This window comes from Sarcophilus harrisii, chromosome 1 (assembly GCF_902635505.1).
Source record: "Sarcophilus harrisii chromosome 1, mSarHar1.11, whole genome shotgun sequence".
Taxonomy (NCBI): Eukaryota; Metazoa; Chordata; class Mammalia; order Dasyuromorphia; family Dasyuridae; genus Sarcophilus; species Sarcophilus harrisii.
In genome coordinates this window covers 641,586,233-641,607,581 of record NC_045426.1, presented here as the reverse complement: position 1 = coordinate 641,607,581, position 21,349 = coordinate 641,586,233, and the positions used below count along the sequence as shown (strand labels likewise).

At 33.5% G+C, this 21,349-nt stretch overlaps 1 protein-coding gene across 4 annotated transcripts in view; it reads right to left on the bottom strand.

The window, feature by feature from the left end:
- ARHGAP39 (Rho GTPase activating protein 39) overlaps positions 1 to 21,349 on the bottom strand; it is a 327,894-nt gene that overhangs the window by 232,772 nt on the left and 73,773 nt on the right. For 3 of the 4 annotated variants that reach the window (XM_031947350.1, XM_031947346.1, XM_031947349.1), the window contains exon 2: positions 4,666 to 4,783. The gene's annotated coding sequence lies outside the window, so the exon portion shown is untranslated. Of the gene's footprint in view, positions 1 to 4,661; positions 4,784 to 21,349 lie in introns of all 4 variants that reach the window. The other variant, XM_031947348.1, reaches the window with a different exon arrangement.

Here is a 21,349-nt window from a genome sequence, read left to right as displayed (position 1 = left end):
TTTTAACACTGTTTGGAGAGGAATTTGGGAGCATTCAGACAAGTTCCTGCCTTTACTCCACTATCTAGGCTCTATTTATTTTCTTCAAGCAGGCCACACAACCAACTTTGCATAGCCAATTACAAAGGAAATTTTTAGAATAAAGAAGGAAAATATTCCTTTGTAAGGAATAATTTCCTAAAATTCAGAAGAACAATTTTAAAAATTATCTTTTACTCAACAAATTACTGAATTTAGACATGTCATTTCTGAAAGTTCACGGAGTTGAGCCGGTGCTAGCAATATCTTCAAAATATGCATTCCTCTGTGATATCAGTTCCAACTGTTAAAACCAACACATATTGTGTGTGTTTAAAAAAAAAAAAAACATACCAATATATATCTTGTCCCTCAAAATAAAAACTTTGCACTGCACAGAGATTAAAAAAGATACATTCATACATAAACACACACATATACACATTATATGTCTATAATATGTATCTTTGAAATAGTGATCAATTAATACAATTTTGGGGCATGTTTAAGTAGGTTTTCTCCAAGGAAGAAACAATAGGAACTCTATATATCAAAATAACGATCATTTAATGGAGAGAACAGGATAAAGTACTAGAAAGGATTAATATACGAGGCAAATATATCTGTACAAATACTTTTAAGATTATTTCATTTATTTAAAGCATTTGTAGCATCTCTACAGCTATTCCCCCACCAGCACCACACCCAATAAAACTACCTTGGGTTCAAATTACTCTGCTGGATCTGTACATTCAGATACAACCATACTTAATCATGGCCATAATTTTGTCATCTAATCTGGTCACATCTATAATCTCCTACCAGATCAAACAAGACCTTACCCTGGAGGTGTTAAACTTTGGAACTTGTTCTAAATTTGTGTCATCCAAATTGATTCTGCAAACAACTCAGCAAGCAGCCACTGTCCATGAGACAGACATTATAGAGATATGACTTGGCAACTGCCTCTGTATACACTGAAAACACAAAAAAAATTCTAACCATCAAAGTCCTTAACATTATCATATGGCTCAGTATCAGAAAAGGACTATATTTTATTCATGCAAACAACATTGAAAAAAATTAAGTGCCATAAGTTTTGCCATTCATGCCACAGATTGACCACTAGGTCTTTTTATTTAACTTGAAGTTTCATGAAATTTCCTATTATATGTTGTTTCTTACATTGGAATATAAGCTTCTTGTGAGAAAATGTCTTGCTTTTCCATTTATAAAATGTTATATGCACAATTTTATACACATGGTAAATAATAAATGTTTTTTCATTTGTTCATTCATTCATTGAAGGCAATGACTTATAGGGTACAAAAAAAGTATAAAAGCCAAAAACAAAGTACCACTAAGCTGCATATTATGACTTCTTCTGTACAGAAGATGAATTTCATAAAAAAGGGCTGTTCCCATGAAAAGCTCCATTCCCTCTCTGGCAGTGGTTATTTTCCACAAGTTCTCAAATGTATTAATTCCAAAACAATATAGACTGAAATGACTTTAGTCTAGTGGTTTAAATAACTATCTTCTTTCTCTTTACTTTAGCTTCCTTGCTTTGGCATTAGCACTCTGAAATACAGAAGAAACACCATTTGAATGAGTAAGCTAACACTGAAGGAAAATTCTTTGCATCAGATGTATATATTAAAAGTGTGAGATTCTATTGTATTAAATTTCTTAAATAAATGCCCATTGTACATCTTAAAGTAGATGTCCTGAAGACATCTTAAACAAAGGAATTTCTCTCCCTTGAACTGTACTCCATTCCTAACTTATCAATTTTCAAAAGTAACCCCATCCTCCCATTCACCAGGCTCACTCACAATTTAGGACTATACTCAATTTTTCACTTTCTCATGCTTCATAGCCAATCTGTTTCCAAAGCTTGCTGATTCTACTTTCACACCTGCTACAAAAAACCCATTCTCTATTTTTGACATGCAACTAATGCAGTCTCTCTCTCTCTCTCTCTCTCTCTCTCTCTCTCTCTCTCTCTCACACACACACACACACACACACACACACACACACACACCCTCATCATCTCACACTTAGTTATTTCAATAGCCTACAAACTGGTATCCTTACCTCAAATCTCTCCCCTTTCCATTACATTCTTCTCTGATCAGCTATCAAACTCACCTTCCTAAAGCAGAATTCTATTCCTATCATTCCATTCAGTAAACTCCAGGGCCACCCTATAACTTTTAGGATCAAATACACAAAAATCTTTTGCTTTTAAAGCCCTTCTTAACTGGCTCCTTCCTAAATTTCAAATCTTATACCTTACTCCCTTATACCTACTTTTTGATCCAATGAAACTAGCTTCCCTACTGTCTCTGAAAGGGACTATCTACTTCCAGATTGTGGGCATTTTCACTGGCTGAAAGGCTTTGTCTCCTTAACTCTGCGTCCTCATTTCTCTAATTTTTTCAAGTACCAAGAAGTATTTTCCAATTATGTTTAATGTTAGTGCCTTCTCTCTAAAATTATCTTCAACTGATCCCACATAAGTTTTGTTTGAAAACAGTTGTTTAAATGTAGTTTCTTCTAGCAGACTGCGAGCTCTTTGAGATCAAGAACATTTTTGTTTTTATATATAGAAAGTTTAGCATAGCACCTAACATATAATAAACAAAGCTGATATGTCTTGATATGGGCTTTGTATCCAAGATAGATATCTGACAACTAATAGATATATATGAAGGGGTAAAACGTTTCCCAAAAGAAGAATTGTGAGTTATTAACAATGATATGAAAGAATGTTCCAAATCCCTCATAATAAGAGAAACAAACATTGAGAATTCACCTCATAACAAGCAAATAGGCAAAGATGACAAAAAATGGTAGCAGTCAATGTTGAAGAGAATGTGGGAAAATTAAAGGAAAAAAAGATGGGAAAGAAGAAGGAAGAAGAAAGGGAAGGAGTGAACCTAAGTACCTAATGTGTACTGGGCACTGTGCTATATAATTTACAAATATTATCTCCTTTCATCCTTACAACCTGGAAAGGAGGTACTATCATTATCCCACTTTTATATATGACGAAACTTAAACAATAAGAGTTAAAATAAATGTCTAAGACTGGATTTGAATTCCTTATTCTGGGCTCAGCATTCTACATAGCTAGGTACCTTATACAAGAACACTAATGTGATGTGAATCAGCATACTTATTTTGGGGAGAGGGAGGAGAAACTGGAATTATGGAAAGAAAATTACTGCAATGCCCATATTTTTTGATTATATTATTAGGCCTTGACCTTAACAACTTCTTTCATAAAAAGAAAGACATTACATGTACCAAAATATTTATAGCATTTTTTGTGATAACAGAAAATCAAATATAAAGTAAATGCCCATATCAAACAAAAAATGGCTTTTAAAATGTGGTACATGATTATAAAGGAATATTTGTGTGTAATTTTTTTTTTAATCAACAAATATCATAACAACAAAGCATGGAGATATTTACATGAACTGATGCATAGTGAAATAAACAGAACCAAGAAAACAACAAATATGACTACAATATAAATATGTAAATGGGGAGAACCTATTATAAATAAGAGAAAATGAATATTGCAAAATTATAGGAAAAGCATTAATTCAAAGCAGGAAGATTGTGAAAAGATATTCCACCTTACTCCTTTCCTTTGCAGATAGGGGAAGTCCATGAATATGGAACACTGCAAATACTTTCAGTTTTTTTGATATATTCAATTTTACATATCTTTTCCCCTTCTTTTTGTTCTATTTTTTCCCCTTTAAAATATTTGTTATGTGGGATAGTTGTCTGGAAGGGAAACAGAGAAACTGGGGAAATATTGATATTATTAAAAACAAAAGAATAAAAGTTTATTTTATATATTTGTATCTAATATTCAAGATCATAAAAGGAATAAAAAGAACCAACATGAATGCATTACAATAAGCCAGCCCCCAACAGCAAAATGGAAACAAACAATCTTCAAAAGAAATGTAAAAGCAAATCATCAATTTCAAGGGAAAAAATGCTCCAAACCGCTAATAACCAAAGATATTCCAAAGAAAACAATTTTGATCTTTTACCTCACACCTACCAAATTGGGGGGGCGGGGGGAGAGTGGAGGAGAGGAGGCATGATAAAAGCTAGAAAGCCCATCTTGGAAGAATTACAAGATGATAGTCATGCCATGAATTAGTCCAAATACTGTGGAAAAGATTTTGGTTTTTTGTCAGAAAAAATACTCATTCTCATTGCTTTTGACTTATGGATATTTCTTTTCTGGACATGCAGTCTCTATACAGAGGTCAAAATAAAATAAAGATTCCATATACATCAAAATATTCATGTTTGTCTTTTTTAGGGGAATAGTAAAAATGCTGGAAATAAAGTAGGTGAGCATCAGTTTAACAAATTTTGATATATGAATATTATGGAATATAACAGCATCAGAAGAAACAAAGACCATAAGGACTGTACAGAAATAAGAGGAAGAATAAAATTTAATACAATGAAAAAACAAGGAGAAATGTATACAACTAACATACAAATTAAAATACCACTAAAAAGGAAGCTGAAATGAGTAATGGCATCAATCATCCAAAAAACAAAGACCAATGCTCCAATGATCAGGTAATAAAACATACCTACCCCCCCTTCTCAGCAGAAAAGTAAGAGACTATAGATGTCCGATGTTATATATGCTGTCAGGATCATCTGATGTCTTGATTGATATCGCTTGACTGTTTTTCTTTCTGATAAAGGAAGGCTGTAAGAGATGAAAAAATATCAGGAGATGTTTGTCATTTTAAAAAATATATATCAATATATTTTATAAAACAAGTTGTAATATGGAGAACAGATTACAGAACTTGAAAAGTGAATGAATGCTAAAGATATAGAAGCAGAGAATAAAAACCACTTTTATAAGTAAAGGGAAAAATTTAAATAGCTCTACACCATACTACATATCCAACAAGTAATCATCAGCTTTTGCATGAAAACCTTTCTCCCCAGGCAGTCCATACTACTTCTATTTAACTCTTAATAAAGTTTTTCCTTTCATCAAGTCTTTATTGTAATTTATACCCAATGCTATTTCTGCTCTCTGGATTAAGTAAAACAATTCTAATCTCTATTCCATATGACACAATTTTCCAATACCTGAAGCTAGTTATCTTGTCTACTCTAAAGTGTTTTCTTCTCCAGGCTAAACATTCCCAGTCTCTTGATCTTCAAATCACATAAAACGGAGGTCCAGTTCCCTCCTCTGGATGCTCTTACACTTATCACTATCTTTAATGAAACATGGAACTGAAATAAAATATAATATTACAAATATGTCTGAAACATGGTCTAGAATAGAAAGTCTAACACTCCTGAGTCCTGAAGTTATGCCTCTCAATGAAGTCAAAATTTTCTTGGATATCTAACATGTTTAATATCAAGCTTTCAGTTAAATAAAACTGCCCCTATCTTTTTCAGACAAACTGCTGTCTACCCATATCTTTTCCTATTCACAAAATTTATTTTTTAATATAAATGTAAGACATGTTGACTGTGGGCACTTGCAGGAGGGTGGAGCTCTTGGTTTGGGGTTCCTGGTCAAAGGGGAGAGCTGAAGGGAAGCTTGAAGAATCATCCCCCCTACTCCACGATTAGAGGTACTGACACTAATACCTCTTGTTAAAAAATGAACAGGGGCAGTTAGGTGGCACAGTGGACAGAACACTAGCCCTGAAGTCAGGAGGACCTAAGTTCAAATCTGATCTCAGATAATTAACACTTCCTAGCTGTGTGACTCTGGGCAAGTTACTTAACCCCAATTGCCTCAGCAAAATAAATAAAATTTTTAAAAGGGAAGAAGAAAGAAAAAGAAAGGGAGAAAGAAAAGAATTGACAAAGAAAGAATCCCACTACTTAAACATATTATGGGAACAGATTATGAAAAAAAAAATAGTAACCAATTAGAAAAAGAGATAGAGGTACAAAGATGAAAGTAATTCTTCAAAAATTAGAACTGGACAAGGGGAAGCCAGTGAAGCTATGAGAGATTAAGAAATAATAAAGCAGATTATGAGGAAATAGAACAGAATATGAGACATCTCATAAGAAAAACAACAAATCTCAAGAACAGATCAAGAGAAAATAAAAGAATAATTTGGACTGCCAGAAAGTTGTGACCAAAAAGAGAACTTTGACACAATAATGCAGGAATTAATCCTAGAAAACTGTCCTGGAATGACATCAGGTAAAGTTTTCTCTAAAAGTCTGAGATGGAGTTAGGTCAGATCAGGGTCCAGGTTAAAGAAGTCACATAATCTCTAGACCTAGAGTTCTTTAAGACAAGAAAGGTCTGAATTTAGGTCTAAGCTTCAGGAAATGACAGGAACTGACAACATTGGTGACCATTAGTCAATAATGGTTACTTCCTTTTTAGTACATCCAATGAAAAGGTTTGGGTCTTTTGCTATTTAACCAGCTTTACTATTTCTGGCCAGATCGAGCACAAACTGAAAGCTGAGAACTTCTATGCCTCCCAGGTGTGCTTGGATTTCTCCAAGTGGGAACTAAATAAATGCATTCTCTTTGTATCTGAAGAGGTCTCTGATTCGTTAATTTGGGTAAGGGGGTCTAGCACTGGTCACACACACACAAAGGGAAAGTAGGAATGGGAAAAAAAAATCCACTGATCACAGCCTCAAAGAGTTCCTTTGTGGAAAACACACAGGAATATTATTGCCAAATTTCAAAACCCCCAAATCAAAGAGAAAAATTTTACAACAAACAAGGGAAAATAAATAATTCAAATATGCTGGAGCTACAATTACAATTGTATAAGACTTATCAGCAGCTACAATAAAAGACCACAAGTCTAGGAATCCAATCTACTGACAAACAAAAAAACTAGCCTGTGGCCAAAAATATATCCAGCAAAATTATCTATAATTTTCAATGAGAAAAAAACAGACATTCAAGAAACTTGCAGATTTTAAGGCCTTTCTATTAACCAAACCCAAACTTAACAGAAAATTTAACATATAAGAACCAATATCAAAGTGCAATTTTAAGGAACTCAACATGGACAAACTGTTTAAATATGGACAAATGATTTATTTTTTTACATAAGAAATACATACTTTATTTAAGATTTACATCAATAATAGGATAAGCTCAAAAGAAAGATTGGCAGAGTAAAGATAAAAATATTAATCATGTTATGTAAATGATGTGCGGAAGAAGAATAGACACAGAGGCATTAGAAGAGGGAGGAGGGCATGTAATTCTGAAAATCTATTCACATTGGGAATGGGTTCAATAGGCAACACTACATATATACCATGAAAGGTACAGTACCCTTCAAAATCTATAAAGAAATGAGAAGGGGAGGGATGAGTGGATGAGGAAGCAAAGGTGAGGGAAGACAACAAAGGAGGGATCCCTGGATAGGGGAAGGTTAATAGTAAGCCAAGTTATGGAGTAGAATTTAACTAAAAAGTCAGCAGAGATAGGAAAGATGTGTGTATCTGGGGGAGGGGGGGGGAGGGGGAGGAGTGTGAGTGTGTGTGTGTGTGTGTGTGTGTGTGTGTGTGTGTATGTCTATATATGTATATATAAATACATCTTTTCTTAATGGTAGCTTGCTTCAGGATGGTGGGGAGATGAAAGAGAGATATGTGTATGTCTAGTGTGTGTATGTATATGTATGTCTATATCTAAATATGTATATATAAATATATCCTTTCTTAACTATAGCCTGCTTGGGGGTAGTAGGGGGGATGAAAGGGAGAAAAAAATTATAAAATAAATAAGGTATGCAACACAGAATATAAGAACAATTTATAAGGAATAAAGAAAAGATGAACACTCATGAATATAATTTTTTCTACTAATATATATATACTTTCTTAAATTGCTATTTGTTGACATATATTTTGAATCCTCCCTTATGTTCTGCTGGGCACATGATAATGTTCTTCTTTGTTTTATTTCATCCTGTGTATTCCTTTTTTTTTTTTCTTATTCTGTTTCTTCAAGTAAAATTAATTTTGGGGGAAAATAAATAAATAAATCTCCCGGGAACATTTGTTGAGATGCCCTAATGTGAGAATTAACCTGAGATTGTCAAGTTCTAAATTACAATTTTATTTTTACTCCATAATATTACTGCTAAGAAACTGAGAGTTAAAAACAAAACATCTAAGTGATTTTGAAACATAGACAGTCTTGCCTTCCATTGCTTAGTACCAAGTCTGTTCAAAGTCCAGTATGTAGTTGTTTGGCTAGGTAAAAGTAGAGATTACTCTTACTTTTGTAGCTAAAGCAAAAGGCAATCAATCCACTTGAATTCCATTTTAATGTATATACTATATTGTGTTGTGAGCAGCTAGGTGGCACAGTGGAAAGAGCACTGAATCCTAGGAGGAGGACTCTCTTTTCCTGAGTTAAAGTCTAGCCTCGGACACTTATTAGCTATGTGACCCTGGTCAAGTCAATTAATTCTTTGCCTCAATCTCCTCAGCTGTAAAAAGATCTGAAGAATGAAATGGCAAGCCACTGCTAAGAACATTCCAAAAAGAGTCATACATGACTAAAAAACAATAACAATATTGTGTTAGAGTCTTGTTCCTTCTGATTTCCAAGTCCTTCTGATATCCACTAGACAAAATTACAGAATCAGTTTCAACTAATTATGAATAGCATTTACTACTCTAAAAAGCATTTTTACTACTGGCCTTTAGACCCCAGAATAACTATGAGGTTAATGAATGGCAATGTATTATAGTAGATAAAGTGCTGAACTTGGTGTTAGGAAGACCTAGGTTCAAAAATTGCCTTGGATACTTTCTGATTATATTTCCCTAGATAAGTCATTTAGCTTCTCTCAGGCTTAGTTTCCTTATTTTGTAAAGTGAGAAGGTTGGACTAGTTGCTCTCTGAAATCCCTTAAAAAAGATCTGACCATAGAAAGTTATAATGAGAAGGGAAGATCAAGACACAAACTCAGAAGAGGACAACAATGTTAAAACACCTCATCAACAAAACCTTAAAGAAAAATGGGAAGTGGTCTCAAGTAGAGTTATTGAGTATATATGAAATTTTCGAAGAGTGTCACTTTGAAAGATAGGTAAGGTCTGTAGGATTATGCTTGAAATACCACCATAAAATAGTAACTACTATCCTCTGCTAAGAGTTGAAGGCACTGGATGATTCTAAGCTTTTCGAATAGCTGAAAAGATGACCAATCTTGATTGGGTTTTGATTGGTTCTGCCTGGACAAAGAAATCAAAACCAGGACAAATAAGAAAATGAAGAGTTCCTAAGAATTGGCTAGGTTGTTCTTCTTATATTACCCATCCCATAAATATAGTATTTATTAAAAGCAGTTACTAGGACTTAGACAAAGTTTGCCTGTTCTGTCTCCTTCCCTGTGTTCAAGTATTCTGTCCTCTTGGTTTCCATTTCTCTCCAATTCAAACCAATATAATCCAACAAAAAATATTCATTAACTGTCTATAATTTGCCAGGCACTATGATACATGCTCAGGATACAATTAAAAAGGCAGTCCCTATAATCTAATAAGATAACCCCAAAAGAAATCAGGAATGGGGGAATTTGGTCCTTGTATCTTACAGCTCTCCAAGCTGAGGGGAGAAAAAACTAAGAGAAATATTATAGATCAAGGCTTAAGTTAGCAGTGAGTTTGGAACAGATCTTTAAAGTACTTGGGTTAATATGTAGTCAACATTAACATATTGATGCATTTAAAATTTACATTGAATAAATATTATTTTACCTGATTCTTATAAGAAATTAGGTTACATAATTTGGATAACAATACTATTGCATACTCAATAGACTACAATATAGTATAAACATAGCTTTTATATGTACTGGAAAGCCAAAAAATTTCTATGATTTGCTTAATTGTAATGGTCTAGAATTGAATCCATAATCTTTAAGGTATGTTACTCAAATCATTAACAAAATCTCACATTGTGTACAAGTAAGGAACAGCATGGTCTTTTGGCATAATAAAATTTTATGTAACTTAATGGTAGTAAATTTATAATTTTGCTATAAATTAGCACTACAACTGAACATGGGACTCAACTAAAAACACAATATCTTCACAAGAAACAGCATTTATAGTTAAGAATTTCAATCAAGGTATCTTATAAGTTACAGTACTTATGTACTATCATACATATCACATGAGACTGGGATAGTTAGATGGCTCAGTGGATAGAAGAGGAGCTGACTTCAAATCTGACCTCAGATATAACACTTCTTAGTTGTGTGACCCTGGACAAGTCACTTAACCCCAATTATCTTGCCCCAACCCTCAAAACAAAACATAATGCATGAGATAAAAAATAAAAAAGCATACTGGGGTCAAGGACAATCTTTAAGAATTAAACTGAATTAAATTGTTAAGTTGAGAAAAGATCAGAAAAAATTAGGCTCAAGAAATGATCCACTTGACTTTGGAACAATGTAACTTACTTTATAAGCAAACACTAATTATTCTCAATATTCTTTTATTGACTTGTTAATAAGCACTAAATTTCTTAAAAAAGAGACCTTATATTACCATTCTACTCAATTTAATTAACATTCATGCAATATCTCAAGCTAGGGAATTATCTAATAGGAAGGCAAGGAGAAAAAAAGAAAGAAAAAAAGAAAATGGGAAAAAGATAAAATGGTATTTTTCAAAATCAAAAAAGGAAAGGAAGGTAGTCTCTAGAATCAGGAAAATAACTGGTAATATTCTGTAACATAAAATAATCATTTTATTAAATGTACAGCTTATGAGCTGTAAAAATCAAAGACACTATCACTAGAATTTAATAACACTTCACTTAAAGGGTGACAAACAAAGTAGTATTTTCTTTATTGCTAAGGTTTCAAAACTGGTAAATGAGAGGAAAGACATAACATTCTGATTTCAGCAAAATGTGAAAACTCTTCCTTGATGACACTGTAAAAAAATAAAAATAAAAGTATTGGTCAACAATGTAGTTAAGAGAATAAGTGACTTAACAATCATCTCAAAAGCATTAATTAAGTAGCTTTGTGCAAAATGTGAAAATTCTTTGATGAGGTAAAAAAAATTAGAAGTATTGATCAACAATACAGTTAAGAGAATAAGTGGTTTAACAATCACATCTCAAAAGCATTAATTAAGTAGATTTGTGCTAATATAGAAGGAGTTATCTAGTAGTGTGCTAATAGCAGAAATTTGCCTCATGCCACAGTATTAACAATTTTAAAATTTGTGAGATGCTTATGAAATCTGTAGATGAAACAAAATTGTAAGAAATAGCTAACAGATAGGATAAGAGACTAAATATTCAAAAGGACTGCCATAGTCCGGAAGAATGGCCTGAAATACACAAAACAAATTTTTAGTTCAAAAGATAAACTTCTTTAAAACAGATGAGAGAAGATAATGGAAATCAGGCTCTTTTATGATTCAAAAGTATTATCCAACTATCAAAAAAGCCAAAAAAGATCTCAGGATATAGAGCATCTTAATATTCTTGTTGCAGTTTTAAATTATTAAAGTTTAAAATTACACTAAGAATTTTGAAATATGCTATATTAATAAAGAGAATATATTTATTTAGGGAGATAATAGTCATACATATTTTATTATAGTCAAGCCAAATCTGGAACACTCTAAACAGCTCTAGATTCCATGTTTTAGGACAGATGATAACAGAGACACTCTACAGTAAACAGAAGATGGTTAGTTACTAGAATTGAGGGGGGGGCCCTTTCTTTATTTGGGGGGAGTAAGCATGGGAGAGATCAGGTCAACAATATCAATATACCTCTCCCCCCAAAATGGAACAGTGAAACACTTTTTAAAATGTACAAAAGAGAAAAATCAAGGAAGATCATAAGAAAACACACATACACTGGACAGTTTTGAAAGTGGTATTAAAAATTGATTTTAAAGTTTAAAAAAGAAAACAAAGACAGATACATTTATAACTTTGCTAGTATCACAAAACTGGTGTCTGAGAGAATATCTGAATTCAGATGTTCCTGCCTCTAAATCCAGCACTCTATCAACTACGTGGCTAAGAAGAATTTGATGTTAGTTCTGACATGTATCTAGCTTTACAATTAAAAATTAAAGAAAGAAAACAATATGAAATGAAAAATCATGGTTTCTTTGTTTTCTACAGGCTATCTAAGAATAGGCTATTTTTTTCTATTTAAATTCAACATTTTAAATTTTTAAAAGAAAACAAGGATTCTAAATGTGGCAGTGTGGAAGAAATAATTCCACACAAGAAAAACCAATACAAAAGAAGATTTTGGAGATGGAATATTGTATAAGAGAAAGACCAAGTCACCAATTTCGCCAGACCCTAGAATATGTAAAGAAGGGTAAAGCTTTAAATACCAAATAGAAGAATTTTTTCTTTTATTCTAGAGACAAAAGGCAGCCACTACAGGCTTTTGAACGAGAGAAAGATCATTATTAGTATGCTTTCATACTATTAAAGTCATATATTAAGTCATATATTAAGCAGCTTCTGGGAGTATGGATTGCAAAAGGGAAAGAGACTGTAGAATGAAAGATCAATTAGGAAGCTAGTACAATATAAGAGGCAATGAGGACCTGAATTCATAGAATTGGTAGTTTGGTATGTATGGTAGTATGGTACCAATTGGTATTGGTAGTATGCATGGAATGAAGAGACAGATTATTACAGATGTTATAAAAGCCTTGGCACTGATTTGATGGGGGACTAAGGAGTGGAAGCAGGATGATGGTATCCCAGACAGAAACACAGAAACTTAAGAAGACACCTGGAACTGAATATGAAAATAGTGAGCTCCACAGAGCTTAGATGCTTAGAAGATTTCCAGCTAGAAACTTCCAACAGGCTTTAGAGCTTAATACTATCTGCTGATCTAAAATAGAGTTGGAACAAATATTAAATAAATCTCCTCTAGGTTGTAATCTCCTTTAGTTCAGGGACTTTGTATTTAAAAACAAACAAACAAACAAACAAACCTCATTTGCTCATCCTTTCCCTACCCCCAAACCCTCATCCCTAAATCCCCACTCTGGACCCCTATTTCAGACATGACTCCTGCCTAAATTCCCTATTTATTTAGTCTGATCAATCCTTTGGTCCCAGAAAGTTATACTTTCACTTCACAGCTTGAACTAGAGACTTTCCCCACCATCGGTTGTCCCAATAATAGGCATATCTCCAAGCAAAGCAAAACAACAGAAAACCACAAGCATTAAATAGTGTTAAGAAGTATCTATCCAAATCCAGTGACAAATATCTGTAATGAAGAGCCTCTAGAAATCTTCCTAATTTAAGATCAGGAGAAACATTATCACCCCTATTATCATCATTATTGTCACCCATTTTCACCATTGTTATTCAAGTGTAATAGAAATGTTAGCTTTAGCAATAAGAAGAAAAATAAATAGAATGAATTAGACTAAGCAATGAGGAAATAAAACTCACTCACTGCACATCTGATAGTATACTAAGAGAATCTAAAGAATCAACTAAAAAAACTAACTGAAATAATCAACAACTTTAACAAAGTTGTAGGATATAAAATAAATCCTTAAAAGTCATAAGCACTTCTATATTTTATCAACTAAGCTCAGAATCAAGAGATAGAAACAGATTTCACTTAAAATAACCATAGACAATATAAAATATTTGGAAATCTACTTGCCAAGACAAACCCATAAACTATTTGAATAATTATAAAACACTTTAAACACAAATAAAGTCAGATCTAAACAACTGGAAAAATATCAATTGCTCCTGGCTAGGCTAAACTGATATAATGACAATTCCCAGGTAAAGCCTGGGATTCCTGCAAAGGCAGGGATTCACTGAGCTCTTCCCCCAAACCTCTCGAGATTCCTTTAAATAAGGAGTCTAGGGACAGCTAGGTGGAGCTGTAGATAGAGGACCAGCCCTGAAGTCAGGAGGACCTGAGTTCAAATCTAGCCTCGGGGACTTAATACTTCCCGGCTGTGACCCTGGGCAAGTCACTTAACACCAACTGCCTCACCATAAATAAATATTTTTGAAACATTATTCTAAACAAATTGTAGAGTGTGACGAACACAGAAAAGGGATTGGAATTTTTTTTTTTTTCCAACTGAAGACAACTTGAAAAATCTGGCACTAAAGTGGTAGTCAATTATCCCTGGTCCTGACCCAGGTGCCAATAAAACAGGAATGGGCTTGGGGGCTCTGAATTAGCAGCAGTTCCTAGACCTCTCAGACCAGAGATACCAAAGACAACTTGGAAGGTCAGCAGGAAAAGTGCCAGAATGAGAGACCCTTCAGAAATCAGAATACAAGGAGCTGGAAGCAATGGTGATGGCAAAGGCAGCTTCCCGAGGCCAAAGCTCGCAGGAGTTCTTTTCTATTAGTTCTGATTAGTTCTATTAGTCCTATTAGTTCTATTAGTTCTGTTATTATAGTGATAAGGGCAATTAAAACACACATTCAGAAGAAGATAATAAAGTTAAAACTCCTACATCAAAAGTCTCTAAGAAAATAATTGGTCTCAGGCCCTTTCAAATGGGATTTTGAAAACTAAGTAAGACAGTAGAGTAAAACTTTGGAAGAGAATTGAGAGTGGTGCAAAAAGAAATACAAAAAGCTAATGAGGAAAATGCCTTTAAAAGCAAACTGACCAAATGGGAAAGGAGATATAAAAAGCTCACTGAGGAAAATAATAATACCTTGAAAACTAGAATTGAGCAAATGGAAGCTAATGACTTTTCAAAAAAACCACTATGAAATATCTCATTGGAAAAACAACTGACCTGGAAAATGATCCAGGGGAAATAATTTTAAATAACAATTGCATCTATTCAGTGCCATACTAATCAAACCACCCAAAATATTTTGTAGGGCTAGGGAAAAAAATTTTAAAATTCATCTGGAAGAAACAAAAAGTTAAAAATATCAAGGGAATCAAGGAAGATGACCTACTTGTAGCAGATGTAAAATTATATTATAAAGCAACAATCATCAAAATTATTTATACTGACAGGGTGGATCAATGGAATAGATTAGATACACAAGATATCATAGTAAATGACTATCATAATCAATATTCCCAAAGATTCTGGTTTCTGGGATAAAACGTCACTATTTAACAAAAAAGTGCTTGGAAAACTGGAAAATATGGCAGAAACTGGTTACAGAACAGCATCTCACACTGCATACCAAGGCAAGATCAAAATGGATAAATGATTTAGATATAAAGGAAGATACTATAAGTGAATTAAATGAGATGGAATAATTTAAATGGCTCTATAATCAAATCATAGAAAGCATTATGAAATGCAAAATGAATAATTTTGAGTATATTAAATTATAAAGTTTTTGCACAAACAAAACCAACATAAACAAGATAAAAAAAAAGCAAAAGGCTGAGAAACAATTCTTACCATTTCTAATAAAGACCCTATTTTGCAAATATATGGAAAATTGATTCAAATTCATAAGGTAAGTCATTATCCAATTGACAAATGCTTAAAAGATAAGAACAGGAAGTGTTCAGGTGAAGAAATTAAAGCTACCTTATGGTCATATGAAAAACTCACATGCTTACCAGTCCCCATAACTTCTTGTACCTAGAATTATTTCGTTACCCCCCCCCCTTTTTTTTTTCTGCTGAGGCAATTGGGGTTGTGACTTGCCCAGGGTCACACAACTAGGACGTGTTAAGTGTCTGAGATCAAATTTGAATTCAGGACTTCCTGACTTTAGGGTTGGTATTTTATCCACTGCGCCACCTAGCTGCCCCTACCCAGAGTTATTTCAAACTTAACTTTTCCTAAGTAAAACTTATCGTCCCTCCCCCCACCCCCCGCCCCCAACCCAATAAAGCAATTTCTGTCTTTTGTCTCTTTTTGTATCTCCAGCACTTAGCACAATGCTTAAGGCTCTCAGAGGTTCTTAAAAAAAAGTTTACTATATTGAATTCAGCCAAAAAGATAGAGGTTTGCCCTTCCAGGCACAAAGAATCAAAAATAAAATAAAATAAAATAAAGCAGAGATGAGAAAGTGTAAAGGGACTTGACACCATTCTACAGATCACACTCAAAAGGAATAAGCTAAAATTTTACTGGTGAACAGTACTATCAACTCAAACATGAGTTTAGCATTTCTACAAAACATGGTAATTCCTCTTCCCTCTCTGAACCTTCCTTCCATCATGACAACAATCCATTGGCACTATGAGTAGTAAAATAGCAAGGACAAGACACAAGCAGGATGCCAACATTTTCTTTTCACATTTTTCAATCAGAACTTCAAAGCTCCTCATCTCTACCAACCCCATATTTCCATTTTGTTTCTAGTGAAAGACTAAAAAAGACAACCAATAAAATTGGGACTGAAATACTAGATTTGTTACCTGAAAATCAGAACTACGTATTTTTCTTAAATTGAACTACAATGTAATGTTTTTATTGTAGCTTTTCAAAATCACTATAAGCCTCTTTATATACTTCTGAATTTTAGGACAAATATTTCATAATTCTGGTTTTGTCTTGTGTGTGTATGTGCGTGTGTGCATGCGTGTGTGTGTGTGTGTGTGTGTGTGTGTGTTTTAACAGCCCCTACTTTAACAGAGGAGTAAACTAGGTAGTATAGTAGATAAGGTACCAGATCTCAAGTCAGGAAAGATCTCAATTTGAATACTTAGCTGTTTTAACTCTGGGCAAGTCACTTTAACCCTATTTGCCTTTCTTCATCTGTGAAATAAGTTGGAAAAGAAAAGGATAAAACACTCCAGTATCTTTGTCAAGAAAACCTCAAATGAGGTCATGAAGTCAAACATGACTGAAATGACAAAACAATAACAAACTTTTAAGAAAAGAGCTAATTTTTCACAAAATCATTCATTCAACAATTACTATTTACTGAAGGCCTTCATCTAATAGCTGCATTCCTTAAGGAGATATAGATACATTAATACTTAATTTTAATTTATAGGAGAAAAAACCCTTCATTTTTCAAAAACAGTATTATACTGTAGAGTCAAAAGAATTCATATGATACACAGGTTAGAACTATAACTTTTAATCAATTCAAAACTACTCAGTTTGGGCAAAACTGTATTATATGTACTATATGTGCAATATGTTTTATGAGCTTCTGGGAATGCAGAGATAAACAAAAAACATTCCTTGCCCTCAAAAAATTTATATTCTCCTGGGAAGAAATTATACATATAAAAATAAATAACAAAAAGGTAGCCAAGTGGCAGTAGAATAAATGTTAATTTTGGAGCTCAGGAAAGGCTACTGTTGGGTTCAAACTATTTTCAAGGTTCTGCTTCTTTCTTAGGTGAGTCATTTAATCTGGTCACCCCTCCTCTGTAAGCAGAAAGGATTGAACCACATGTGCTCAAAGTTTCTTTCTAGGTATAATTCTATAATCCTATAAAATTAAAAAATTTGAGGCATGAGTTTTTTTTTTTCTTTTTGCTGAGGCAATTGGGGTTAAGTGACTTGCTTAGGATCACACAGCCAGGAAGTGTTGTGTCTGAGGCTAGATCTAAACTCAGGTCCCTCCTGACTTCAGGAGTGGTCTCTATCCAATTCACCACCTAGCTACCCAAAGCACTATGAGTTAACAATTAGGGAATCAAGAGAAGTTTCATATGAAAATTGGCACAAGAACTGAGCCTTGGAAGAAGTTAAGAATTCTATGAGATTGAAGTGAGGGGATGGAGTATATCTCAGGAACAGGAGATGGACAACTGAGTTTGGGGAAACTGCAAGTCAACTTGGCTGGGCCATTGAGTGTCGCATAAAAATGTAATATCAAGAAGGTAAAGTGAAGTAATAATTGTGAAGAACTGTTAAATGGCCACCTGACAATGAGGAAACCAAACTATCACTCTTTGCATATGATATGATGGTATACTTAGAGAACCCCAGAGATTCTACTAAAAAGCTATTAGAAATTAATTCATAACTTTAGCAAAGTTGCAGGTTATAAAATAAATCCCCATAAATCCTCAGCATTTTTATACATCACCAACAAAATCCAACAGCAAGAGATACAAAGAGAAATTCTATTCAAAATAACTGTCGACAGCATAAAATATTTGGGAATCTATCTACCAAAGGAAAGTCAGGAATTATATGAGCAAAATTACAAAAAACTTTCCACACAAATAGTCAGACTTAAATAATTGGGAAAATATTAAGTGCTCCTGGATAGGCCGTGCAAATATAATAAAGATGACAATACTCCTTAAACTAATCTATTTATTTAGTGCTATACCAGAAAATATTTTAATGATCTAGAAAAAATAACAACAAAATTCATATGGAATAATAAAAGATCGAGAATCTCAAAAGAATTAATGAAAAAAAAATCAAATGAAGGTGGCCTAGCTGTACCTGATCTAAAATTATATTATAAAGCAGCAGTCACCAAAACCATTTGGTATTGGAGATGGCTTGAATGCTTATAAATTTGAGTCAATTCTCTATATATTTCAGAAATAAGGCCAATATCAGAACCCTTGGATATAAAATTTTTTTTCCCAGTTTATTGCTTCCCTTCTAATCTTGTCTGCATTGGTTTTGTTTTACAAAATATTTTTAGCATGTACTTTTCTCATAATGATCTTTACAAATATTCTGGTGATGCAGACAACATGCATATACATTTTATAAACCAGAAAACAGAGGCAAAGAAAGAATAAGTGGCTTGGCCAGGATTATATAATGTATTAATAGGGAGACCCAGGATTCAAACTTTTTTTTTCTCTTTTTAAAAATTTTTTTTATTATAGCTTTTTATTTACAAGTTATATGCATAGGTAATTTTACAGCATTGACAATTAATTGCCAAACCTTTTGTTTCAATTTTTCCCCTCCTTCCCCCAACCCCTACCCCCGATGGCAGGTTGACCAATACATGTTAAGTATGTTAAAGCATATACGTCCTAACAATTATTTTGCTGTACAAAAAGAATTGGAATTTTAAATAGTGTAATATTAGCCTGTGAAGAAAATCAAAAATGCAGGCGGACAAAAATAAAGGGATTGAGAATTCTATGTAATGGCTCATAGTCATCTCCCAGAGTTCTTTCACTGGATATAGCTAGTTCAGTTAATTACTGCTGTATTGGAATTGATTTGGTTCATCTCATTACTGAAGATGGCCACGTCCATCAGAATTGATCATCATATAGTATTGTTCGGGTCCTGCTCATTTTACTCAGCATCAGTTCATGTAAGTCTCTCCAGGCCTTTCTGAAATCCTCCTGCTGGTCATTTCTTACTGAACAATAATATTCTATACTATTCATATACCACAATTTATTCAGCCATTCTCCAATTGATGGGCATCCACTCAGTTTCCAGTTTCTGGCCACCAGGATTCAAATTTAAAGTCTTCTAGTACCAAAACCAGTTTGCTTTTCTCTATGGCATACAGTGCAAGTGCTATTATGCCAATTTTACAAAGAAGTGCCAAGAGGTTAAATGATTTGCTTATGATTACAGACTAGTGAGTGTCAGAGAGAACGCACAGATAACATAATTTCTGCTATAAATATATGGCATAACACCTGTCTAAAGGGACAATTTCTTCTTCTCTCATTAGGTATTCTCTAACTTGCAAAAAAGAAGAGGTCAATCATTTGTGAGTAACCTCAAGAAGACAATTCCCCAATTTTTTCTTTCTACAAGGTAATTTGAATGAAATTACACAGAAAAGAATCTCTCCCAACTATTCAGATAAAGAATGAACTTTCCTGAATACAGAATGTTTGTAGTTCTCTATGACTTTGTCAATTAATTGGCATATTTTTAAAGTATTATTCTACGCACTTTTTTCTCTTCCATTTACAATTACAATAAAAACATTCTTTGCCTATTAATAACTCATATTTCCATAGTGTTTTCTGTAAAAAGTAATATTAAGTATCATTATTTCCATTTTATGTTATGAGGAAAATGAAGTTTCAAAGAAGTTATGTGATCTGTTAGCCAGAATCTGAAGCGAATTTATTCTTGCCCTTTCAGCCCCTACATTTCCCTCTTATTGTCAAGAATAAGATTATCCTCCCAGTTACAAGGGATTATCTTTGACTCATCACTCTCAATCCACAAATCCAGTTGTCAGGTCCAACCAATACCTTCAGAATATCTTCTTTCCTTTAACATTGCTATCACTCTAGAAGAGCCTCTTAACACTTCACATCTGCACTATTTTCAATAGACATCTGCACTATTTTCAATAGACTCATGATTGGTCATTCTTTCTGAAAGTTCTTCCCCATTCCAGTCTATTCTCTATTGAATTGTCAGACTGATGTCAAAGTTCTGGGACTCTCCTATTCAACAAATTACAATGGCTACCCTTATCACCTCTAAGTTCAAATATAAAAAATCCTGTTTTGGGTTTTTAAAAATTCCTTCATAACCTAGTCCCTTTCTATTTTTCCACTCTTTCTACATCTCAACTATGTATGCCCCCATCACTATAAGATACAGTGAAATCGGACTCCTTGTTGTTCCTTCTAGAAGCTAATCCATCTCCAACTGAAAATATTTTCACTGATTGTCTTTTCCTTCCCCCCATTCCTAGAATTCTTTCCCTACCCAACTCTACTTCCTAACTTTCTTCAAATTCCAGCTAAAATTTCATCTTCTAAAAGATGCCTTTCCTAGGACTTTCCTAGTCCTCCCTAATTTTAGAGCCTTCTCTTTAGCAATTATCTACAATTTATTCTTTATTATGTATATACATAATTTTCTTCATGTTGTCTCCCCCAATACTTGAGTTTCAGGTATCATTTTTTGCCTTTCTTTATATCTTCTGGACTTAGGACAGTATCTGACACAAGATACTCTTTCCCCCCCCCAACACCACACTTTTAAACTATGAATTAGTGAGGCCATTTCAGTTTCAAAAATCATCCTAAAGTTTGTTACTAACTATATTATATTATTTTTGAGCTCATTTTAATAGCAGATAAGTAAAATTCCATGGGCTGCTGACCTTTTAGGAATAAACTTCAATATACATCAATATAGAAACTACCATAAGTAAAGTTTTAGAGAACTTTCTGAAGATGGAGGAGAGAAAATGTAGAGGTAGGAATGGAAAAAGAGAAGAAACAACTATTCCAATAGTCTACAGGGCCCCATCAGCTAAACTGAACAAAAAAGACATCACAGAGAAGTAGGCCAAGAAGTTTGAAGTAGTTTACAAGCTATCAAGATAATCTTCAAAAACAAAACCAAACAACAACAACTACAACAACTACTACAACAACAAC